The following is an 11,752-nucleotide window of genomic DNA, read 5'->3' as shown; positions in this document are numbered from 1 at the left end:
TGAAGGAAATCCATGCAGTCATGGGAGAACATGCAAACTCCTTGCAGGCAACAGTAGAACTGAAACCTAGTTACTGGCACTATAATAGCATTACACCTACTACTATACTAATATGGCAGGAGAATGGGTTTGATGGGGAAATAAATCAGCCATGATCAAAGGGTAGAGCTGACTCAAAGGGCTGAATAGCCAAATTCTGCTCTTATGTTCTTATGATCAGATTAATTTGGGAGATCAGGGGCACAGGGATGAAGCTGGAGTTGAGGATATGATCAGTGATGATGTATTGAACAGTGCAACAGGCTCTGGGGACCCAATGGCCTATTCCTGCTCTTGTTTCTTCTTAGTAGAACAGATAAGAAATAAGAAAGAAACAAAATGCAGATTAAAGCAGCTGTTGGGAAAGGGTAAGAGCTGTGATTTTCCCAGCCTGGGGAATTTGCTATTTAGCTCTCATTATATGTGGGTCTGTTACCCTGGCCCATTGCCAGAGTGTTCTTGCACAGAACGGGTAACAATGGATGTCCAACTGCTGATGAGTGAATGTGAAGGACTCAGTACTTTAACAGAGAGGTTTCACCTTCGGGAATTGACAGTGCTAACATTTTAGAAAAATGCAGATTAGCTTTCATATTTCTTTTCCCTCAGCCCTGCATCAGGTTTTGTTCACCCCCACCACCCCACCCCCTCTGTTTGCACGGTTCTGGTCGGTGTAAAGCTGATAATGCCATCGAGGGATCTGCTTCCCAAGCGTTACCAAGTCCAATAGCATGGGATCGATGAGTTAGTTAGTAAACTTGCAGCTGTAGTGCTAGAGTCAGTGAATCAGACTATGCTAGTACCTGCAATCTACTGGTGTTACTCATGATGGTCAACCAAAAGTCTGGGCACATACAATTTTGTACTTGCTCATGGAGGGTAGGTACTTCCAAAGAGGGGGTGCTCATCTCTAATTACCCTTTGAGACGTCTGCAGTTTGTGTGGTGAAGGAGTTTCCAGGATTGCCCAGATAGAGCAGATGTGGAGAGGATATTTCCTATTTTGGGGGAGTGTAGGACCAGAGGGCACAGTGTCAGAGTACAAAACAGAGATGAGGAGAAATTTCTTTCACCAGACAGTGGTGAATCCGTAGAATTCATTGCCACAGATGCCTGTGGAGGTAAAGTCTAAGGGTATATTTAAAGCAGGGTTTGTTAGTAAGGGTGTGAAAAGTTATGGAAAGAAGGCAGGAGAATGGGGTTGAGAGAGATAATAAATCAGCCATGGTGGAATGGCAGATCAGACTTGATGGACCGAATGGTCTAATTTTGTTCCTTTGACGTATTTTCTTATGGAGTGTTTAACAATTAGCTATAACTGAATAGCTTCCCATGGTCATTTAGGAATCACATCAATAAACAGGATATAATACTAAAATCATAGAATTCGAACAGCAGGGAAACAAGCCCTTTAATCCAAATCATCCCATGTCAACTGAGGTGTATCTCTAAGCTAGTCCTATTTGACAGTCTTTGATACATATTTCCTTCACCACTTTCTATCCATCTAAATATATTCTGAACATTGTAATTGTACCCACCTCTACTGCCTCCTCCGGCCACTCATTCCATATCCCGCCACTATCTGTGTGAAAAAGTTTCCCATCAGTTCCCTTTCAATCTTTACCTTATCCTCCTGTATATATGCTCTTCTTTTAGACTCCACTATTCTGGGGAAAAAAGGCCATTGACTATATTTGTGCCCCTCGTGACTGTATAAGCCTGATTTTATAAGATTGAGATGTCAGTGGAGAAATGAATCATTTGTACACTCATTCATTATGTGCCGTATCATATGACATAGGCAATCAAGGTCTTTCCAAGACCATGATTGTTTTTGATAAATTTCTCTGCAGAAGTGGTTTACTACTGCCTTCTTCTGGGCGTTGTCGTTACCAGATGGGTGGCCCCGAGTATCAATACTCGTCAGAAATTAGGAGAAATGAATAGCAGATGTTAATCCATAAGAATAATTTGAATCGTAGAGGACTCCAAAACAGAAATTAGGCTCTTTAGCCCATTGGATCTGAACCAGTCCTTGGCGGCTCATTCACACTACACCTTCATTGAGTTGTAAAGCACTACAAAACAGAAACAGGCCCTTCTGCCCATCTAGTCCACACCAGACTTTTACTCTACTTTGAGCCTTAGCTCTCTAAGCCTTATACTTCATCAAACTTTTCTTAAATGTTGAAATCAAACCCACATCCACTTCTGCCGACAGCTCATTCTACACTCTCAACAAAACAGCAATGTACAAGCTGCTGGAGGAACCCAGTGGGAAATCTGCCTCTGTTAGCAGAAACTCTCATCACATTTAAAGGTACTTTCATGAGCGTTTGAAGAGCTATAGTATACAAGTCAAGTTGGGAATGAAAATTACCTAGAAATCATCCACTATCAATCAGCACAAGCACCACAAGCAAAATTACCTCCTTCTGTCCCAGACATTTCACTGATTTCTAATTCCCTTAATGAAGACTTCCTTAGGTTTTAAGAATAATAATGAAACTATATTTATTGTTAACTTGAACCACTTTCACCATTCTGCCTCAATTTGAAGCACACCTAGTTCAAGTTCACCTCCAAGAAGACCACAACCTTGTCATAGGGTTTGGAGGCTTGTGTGTCCCAATAACTCAGAGAACTATGTTGGCTGGAGTCAGAATTTTATGCTTAGGATCTTGGTAGGGTCACCCATGCCAAACAGGTCAAAGAGTAAGAAAGGTCCAGTGGTCCTCCAGGTTTAGGTGTTCAGCTCTGGGCTAACAACTCTGACTGGTCAAAAAAAAATCGTTACACAAACAGCAATGAAGAATCTTCCTATAACTCATCGCGATGGTATGGACAGAAATGGAGGACTTTTATTGCAGTCCTAACTGCCAGCAGCATAACAGCGAGTAAGTAAGTTTCAACTTACTTTTCTTAAAACACTTCACTAAGCATTTATCCCCTTCTCCCTAAGGCTGATTTATCGATGCACTGTTTCCACAGCAGAGGATCACTGGCTGCTTTGCAATACCTCATGTGCTATCATTGCATAGATAACTGCCACAGCATGCTGTGGAGGTGGAGAAGTTACAAGCCCCTACCGAACACTTAAAGTCCTTCTGGGACATAGAACTGCATAGCACAAGAACACAATGTTGCACCAACCAATTAAATTAATGTGAGAATGCTGTTCTTTGACTACAGTTCAGCATTCAACACCAAAGTTCCATCCAGGCTCAACAAAAAGCTCAGAAACCTTGGCCTTGACCCTGCCTTGTGCAGGATCCTGGACTTCCTGTTAGATCACCGGCGGGTGGTAAGAGTGGGCCCCTTCACCCCCACCCCTCTGACTCTCAATGCAGAAGCCCCTCAGTTCTATACTAAGACCCTTCCTTTACTCCCTGTATACCCATGATTGTGTTGCCACCTACAGCTCTACAGGGGAAGAATTGAGAGCATCCTGACTGGCTGCATCACTGCCTGGTATGGGAAATGTACCTCCCTTAATCACAGGACTCTGTAGAGAGTGGTGTGGACAGCCCAGCACATCTGTGGTTGTGAACTTCCCATGATTCAGGACATTTACAAAGACAGGTGTGTAAAAAGGGCCCGAAAGACCATTGTGGACCAGAGTCACCCCGACCACAATCTATTCCAGCTGCTACCACCGGGAAACGGTACCGCAGCATAGAAGCCAGGACCAATAGCTTCTTCCACCAGGTCATCAGACTGATTAACTCACACTGATTTGTGTATATTCTATGTTACATTGACTGTTCTATTTATTATTAATTATTATCATTGCACATTGTACATTTAGACAGAGACATGTCAGGGGGAAGTTTTTTTTAACACAGAATGTGGTGGGTGTGTGGAATGCACTGCCAGCGATGGTGGTGGAGGTAGACACAATAGGATATTTTAAGAGAGTCATAGATAGCTATATGGAGCTTAGAAAAAAAGAGGGCTACGCAGTAGGTAAATTCTAGGCAGTTTATAGAGTAGGTTACATGATCGGCACAAGGGCTGAAGGGCTTGTAATAGGCTGTAGATTTTTATGTTCTAAAACTCCCTAATGCCTCTGCCTCTACCACTACTCCAGGCAGTGCATTCCAGGTTCCACTGAGAGGGAACTTGATGACGGTGAGGACAATATGAGTGAGGTTGATGTTCTGGAGCATGTTGATATTAAGGGAGAGGAGTTGTTGGAGTTGCTACAATACATTAGGACGGGTAAGTCCTTGAGGCCTGAAGGAATATTCCCCAGGCTTCTCCACGAGGCAAGTGAAGAGTTTGCTGAGCATCTGGCTAGGATCTTTATGTCCTCATTATCCACGGGAATGGTACCGAAGGTATGGAGGGAGGTGAATGTTGTCCCCTTGTTCAAAAAATGTAGTAGGGATAGTCTGGGTAATTATAGACCAGTGAGCCTTACGTCTGTGGTGGGAAAGCTGTTGGAAAAGATTCTTAGAGATAGGATCTATGGGAATTTAGAGAATAATGGTCTGATCAGGGACAGTCAGCATGACTTTGTGAAGGGCAGATTGTGCCTAACAAACCTGATAGAGTTCTTTGAGGAGGTGACCAGGCATATATATGAGGATAGTGCAGTGGATGTGATCTACATGGATTTTAGTAAGGCATTTGACAAGGTTCCACACAGTAGGCTTATTCAGAAAGTCAGAAGGCATGGGATCCAGGGAAGTTTGGCCAGGTGGATTCAGAATTGGCTTGCCTGCAGAAGGCAGAGGGTCATGGTGGAGGGAGTACATTCAGATTGGAGGGTTGTGACTAGTGGTATCCCACAAAGATCTGTTCTGGGACCTCTACTTTTTGTAATTTTTATTAACAACCTGGATATGGGGGTAGAAGGGTGGGTTGGCATGTTTGCAGACGACACAAAGGTTGGTGGTGTTGTAGATAGTGTAGAGGATTGTCGAAGATTGCAGGGAGACATTGATAGGATGCAGACGTGAGCTGAGAAGTGGCAGATAGAGTTCAACCTGAAGTGTGAGGTGGTACACTTTGGAAGGACAGAATCCAAGGCAGAGTACAAAGTAAATGGCAGGATACTTGGTAGTGTGGAGGAGCAGAGGGATCTGGGGGTACATGTCCACAGATCCCTGAAAGTTGCCTCACAGGTAGATAGGGTAGTTAAGAAAGCTTATGTGGTGTTAGCTTTCATAAATTGAGGGATAGAGTTTAAGAGATGCGATGTAATGATGCAGCTCTATAAAATTCAAGTTAGGCCACACTTGGAGAATTGTGCCCAGTTCTGGTTGCCTTAGTATAGGAAGGATGTGGAAGCATTGGAAAGGGTACAGAGGTACCAGGATGCTGCCTGGTTTAGAGAGTATGGATTATGATCAGAGATTAAGGGAGCTAGGGCTTTACTCTTTGGAGAGAAGGAGGATGAGAGGAGACATGATGAAGGTGTACAAGATATTAAGAGGAATAGACAGAGTGGACAGCCAGCACCTCTTCCCCAGAGCACCACTGCTCAGTGCAAGAGGACATGGCATTAAGGTAAGGGGAGGGAAGTTCAAGGGGGATATTAGAGGAAGGTTTTTCACTCAGAGAGTGGTTGGTGCATGGAATGCACTGCCTGAGTCAGTGGTGGAGGCAGATACACTAGTGAAGTTTAAGAGACTACTAGACAGGTATATGGAGGAATTTAAGGTGGGGGGTTATATGGGAGGCAGGGTTTGAGGTTCGGTACAACATTGTAGGCCAAAGGGCCTGTAATGTGCTGTACTATTCTATGTTCTATGTTCCCACCATTCCCTGTGTGAAACAAAACATGCCCCTCACATCTCCTTCGAAGTTACCCCCTCTCACCTTCAAAGCATGCCCTTCACTTGTTATTCACATCTCCTGGGCGACCCATCATTTCATTTGATTTGTCATCGTCGCCCGCACACTTTCTGTGTGCCAGCTCTCCTGTACACCAGTGTTAGCATCATCCTGCTGTTTGTCAATGTGTGTCATTGTGCTGGGCTTATGTCACAAGCACTGCAAACAGTGACAGCAGTGTCATAAAAATTAGTTCCTTACAGGGCACCAGGCTGAAACTTTTGAAAGCTGCCATGCCACCTCAAAGACAAAAATGAACAATCAAGTCTGCAGCAGTGACCAAGCCATCATATCAAATAATCGTAGGAAATTGTTCAGCATTGAAAGAGAATGAGAGGCTTACAAAGTGAGCATTGACAATTTCATGGCTCCGTCAAAATAAAACTTTAGGGTAAGATTTCAACAAACTTTAATAGCCAAAGTTTACTTAAACTCTTTGCTACCTTAATTTTGCAGAGCATCAGTTAATAACTTTACAGAGAAGAACTCTCATTTCTGCAGCAGCTGATTCTGCATTTGAGAACCATTCCATGTGAAAGACTGGCCAGACATTCCAAAGGTGAAGGGGCAGTATCAGGCCATTTAAGCGATTAACCCAAGCAACCTGTTCATATTCTCTATACCTTCACAGTATGGTCCAGGACAATTTTGACCCGGCCCAAGAATCCGCTCATAACAAGTGCCTATACCAAATTTTGAACCACAGATTTATTTAGAATGTATAAATAGCCTATCTAACATTAATATATGGATGATTAATCCTTAATTAATGTTTCAGAATTCTAAAATCCATTTCAATAGATACGGGTAAAATTTGACCCGGAACAGCCTCAATGTACAAAAATTTGTAGCACCTGTATAAAATTTGACCCGTAAATTTGTAGCACCTGTAAAAAGTATAAAATTTTAAAATATTTTCTTTTTTTTGCATTTTGCGTCACTTTAGGAAAAGTCATCAAATTTCGGCTAAAAAATGGCACTTAGGGTGTTTTTACTGCTGTCAAATGTAAAAATGGGTCAAATTTGACCCGAACAATATGTAAGGGTTAAGTCTGCTCTGGAATTCAATCGTATCTGATTTATTTGCCCTCTCAACACCATACTCCCCATAACCTTTGACAGCCTTACTAATTAAACACCTATCCGGCTCTGCTTTAAATATACCCAATGACTTGACCTCCACTCCACGGTCATCTGTGGCAAAGAATTCCACAGACACACCACCCTCTGGCTCAAAGAATTCCTCCTCTTCTCTCTGCCAAAGGGATGCCCTTCAATTCTGAAGTTGTGGTATCTGGTCTTGGACTTCCCCACTGTGGGGAAACATCCTCTCCACATCCACTCAGTCTAAACCTTTCAATATTCAATAGGTTTCAATACGATCCCTCTCATTCTTCTAAACCCCAGGGATTCAAGTTGGGTACTCAGTGAACTTCTGAACTGATGAAAATTATTCTTAAAAAATAAAAATGAAAATAACTTCAAATTAAATAAACGCGTAAATTGCAAAAACCTCCCACTTGCATTATAATTTTATTTCAAATCAGTGAATCCAATGATTTGAATGCTTGCTGCTTCTTAAACCAGCCAGCCCTGGGATAAAGATGAAGGGGCATGTGTAAGATGCATCCTGCCTCTCTTTTCATAACATCTACATGCATCCCAGTGCTGAGCCCTGTGATGAAGAGTAAGTCTAATGCACCAGCATTAGACCTCTAGTTCACCATGATCTTCTGGTTTTCAATGCATAGGCACACAAGTACAAAGTAAGATGAGCAGTAATTAGTAGATAAAAATACATATAATCTGGTCCCATTTGTGGTAGCACAGATTTGACAGCTTTCTCTGGCTCTTGTTTCTTATGTTTCCTTGTTCACATTGGCTTTCTAACAAAAAATGCATTTTATATCCCAGTTTTACGCCAAATGTTGACACATAATGGAACATCGCATGGTTTTTCTCTCTTATGATCTATGGGTTTTTATAACCAGGCTTTGAGTGAGAGTTAGGCCAGCCATTATATCCAACAGTTAATCTTCGAGTTGTCTTGCTCCTTGTAAACTAAGTGACCAGTGACGCTGTTACCTCAACACTCCTTTATTTTATGTTTGATGCACTAACATTTTATGCACTATCTATTCTATCTGCTCATTCCACCCTGTCTCAATCAAACCTCTTCACGTCCTTCTCTGTCCCAAAGATTTCTTTTCTTCTAAAGATGCACAATTTGGGTGAGGGGTGGAGCTATGTCCCTACTAAAGGAGGTATAAGGCACTCTTCCCTCTGCTAGCCTGTATGTCACACTTGGGAACTTGGGAAAGGTGTAGCACCTGCTTATCCATGCCTCCCCCCCCACCGGATCAGGGTCATGTGAACCAAGGGAGCAGGTGGTTGACAGTCATATGAGCAGCTGGTGCATATCACAAGTCCTGGTTATGCGACCACCAACGTCAGGCAGACAATCTCTGAAGAGTATTGACAATGGCTGAGGTCACCTGTCTTGTAAAGACACTGCACAGAAGAAAGCAATAGCAAACCACTTTTGTAGAAAACTTTGCCAAGAACCATCACGGCCATGGGACCACGATTGCACATATTATCTGACACAACACATAATGATGATGAAGATGGACAATGTATCTGAGGCCATGATGTGTCTGACTGACAGATTTCCTTTCCTGTAGGGCATTAGTAAACCCAAAATATATTGTCGTTATTTTTAGGGTTCCTGAGATGAGTATTTTTTAAATTACCAGAATTTAAATCCTCCAGCCACTATGGTTGCATTTGAACTCCTCTCCTTGGCTTAATAGTCCATCACTCTGGCCTCTGATCAAGTTATTTAAACATTCTCCTATTTTATTGCAGAATAATTAGGTCTATATTTGACCTCTGCCTGCCAGCCTGTATTCCCAAATTGTAGATGCACAGAACATCTAGAATGGACTACCGAGGTAGTATCTCATAAATTTTGGTGGAGGATTGTTGGAAAACCTTGTTCTGTTCTTCATCCAGGGTTTCTACTCACATCCGCTGAGCCTCATATGTTACGATTTCTCACATGGGCAACTGACCTAGTAAGTCAGCACTCTATGTTTAAGTCATTAATTCACAGAGCCATGAAAGTTTGAACAGGAGGAATACCCTCACCCTTAACTTCTCCTGATGTAAGTTCTGTGACGATTTTCAAATACAAAATAGCAGTGAAGCAGATCGTTCTGTCCATCAGTTCCTATCGGTATTAACCTATTTACTTGTACTTTGTCCATAGCCTTCTATAGCTTGGCAATTCAAATACTCATCCAGATAACTAAATTATATGAATAAATATTTGAATGTCCTTAAATAAAGGTCTCTTCTAGGCCCTTTTTGAGAAAGTGAATAAATATTTTTTTAAAAATTAAGAATTTCCATTCTAAAGGATCTTTTGACATTTTTTTGCACTTGACAGCTGAGAAGCTGTTGTTGCTAATTTCCTTTTCAGATGTCTTTCATGCAGTTAAGTGTTCCACTTCACTTCACTGTGTTATTACCAGACTGAATCTAGCTCTGGGCCATATTGGGAGAGCGGATTACATACATGATGAAGGTATCAAAGATTTAAGGATCATATTCCAGGAGAGAGAGAGAGAGTGATTCCCAAAAGCTTTACTACAGTCAGAGCTTAAGGAGATCTGGTATGTCACCAATATCTCCAGCAAATTTCTACAAATGTTCCATACAGTGAGAACATTCTGATGGTTGAATCGCCACCTGGTATGGAGGCTCCAGTGTACAGGATCAAAAGAGGTTGCAGAGGGTTGTGGACTCAACCAGCTCTATCACAGGCACAAGCCTTCCCACCATCAGGGACACCCTCATGGAGGTAACATACAACATTAAGGACATGCCTCTTCTCTTTATTACCATTGAGGTATAGGAGTCTGAAGGCCCACTTTCAACAATTTAGGAGCAGCTTCTTCCCCTCCAGCATCAGATTTCTGAATGGTCCCATGGAAGTATGAACACTATCTTGCACAATTTATTTATTTCTGTAACTTATAGTAAGTTTTAAGTATTGTGCACTTCACTGCTGCCACAAAACAACAAACTTAATGATAAGCATGTTAGTGATAACAAACGTGATTTTGGTTTCCAAGTATGGCTTTGGCAGTTTGAAGGAATGCAGCTAAAGATGGAGTGAATCTCAGATACACAAAGAGACCCAAATTAAAATGAAACACATGGATCTGACAGGAGGAGACAGGGAGGGACAAGGCCTTCAAACTTCTATCCACTGAAACAGAAGAGTGAGGGGGGCTTGATTGAAACACGTAAGGTCCAGAAGGATCCTGACAGGTTGGATATAAAGAGGACGTTTCCTCTTGTGGGCGAGTCTAGAACTAGATGTAATTGTTTAAAAATAAGGAGTTCCCAATTAAGATTGAGGTAAGTTTTTTTTTCTCAGTTTGATGAGTCTTCATGCAAAGGGTGATAGAAAATATGAACGTGAGAAGCTGTGTGGAGAGGATCCAGATGAGGATCACAGAAACAATCCCAGGAATGAAAGGGTTAATGTATGAGCTGCGTCTTATGGCACTGGACCTGTATTTGGTGGCATTAAGAAGAATGATGGGTGGAGGGGGGGATCTCACTGAAAGCTATTGAATATTGAAAAGCCCAGAGAGCGTGGATATGGCAAGAATGTTTCTTATAGTGGGAGAGTCAAGGACCAGAGGGCACAGACTCAGAATACAAGGGCATCCCTTTAAAACAGAGATGAGGAGAAATTTCTTTATCCAGAGGGTGATGAATCTGTGGAATTCATTGTTATAGATGGCTGCGGAGGCCAATTCATTGGTATATTTAAAGCTGAGATTTATAGGTTCTTGATTAATATGGGTGTCAAAGGTTACTGCCAGAAGGCAGGTGAAAAGGGATGAGAGGGATAATAAATTAGCCATAGTACAATGGTGGAGTATACTCGATGGGCTGAATGGCCTAATTGCACTCCTTTGTCTTATGGTGTTATATGGAAAATGTAGCCAGCATGGATTTTTCGAATTGAAGGTCCTGTATCCATGCTGTAGGCCTCTATGACTCTGACACCGAATACTTCCAAAGCAGAATTATTTGACCCTTCATTTTATTGAAATGATAGAATGTGCTTGAAGGGCTGCGTGGCCATATCATGTTTGTGTCCATGTTGTATCTTTAGCCATCACTCCTGGGTTAGTTCCAATCAGATACAGAGAAAGGATGCCTTTCGCAACACTTGGCATAGACAAACAGCATGGATAGTCAGATCCCTTTTCCCACAGTCATCATCACCATTCCGTACTGCTTGATATGATGTGTGCGATCATGATTGTTCTTGGTAAGTGTTTCTCCGGGAGTGGTTTGCCATTGCCTTCTTCTGGGCAAGATGGGTGACCACAGCCATTATTAATACTTTTCAAAGGTTGTCTGCCTGGCATCAGTGGTCGCTTAACCAGGACTTGGGATGTGAACCAACTGATCATGTGACCATTTATCACTTGCTCCCATGGCTTCACATGACATTGATTGGGTGGGGGGGGGGGGTTGTGACTAAGCAGGTGCTAAACCTTGCCCAAGGGTGACCTGCAGGCCAGTGGAGGGTAGGAGCATTTTACATCTCCTTCGGTAGAGACATATCTCCAGTTTGTTCTCCTTCACTCTCGTGTACCGAAGAATGACAACAAATAATCTTGAATCTTGAATCTGAATAGCTTAGTTCTATCCTAAAAGGGACACAGGGGAGATGGCCAAAAGGTCATCTGTGATCCAATGACTTCAGCCATAACCTTAACCATAACCAGGGGTTCCCAGCCTTTTTAATGCCATGGACCCCTACCATTAACCAAGATGAC

This window comes from Hypanus sabinus, chromosome 17 (assembly GCF_030144855.1).
Source record: "Hypanus sabinus isolate sHypSab1 chromosome 17, sHypSab1.hap1, whole genome shotgun sequence".
Lineage (NCBI taxonomy): Eukaryota > Metazoa > Chordata > Chondrichthyes > Myliobatiformes > Dasyatidae > Hypanus > Hypanus sabinus.
The sequence above is the reverse complement of the archived record's forward strand: the minus strand, read 5'-3'. Positions refer to the sequence as shown.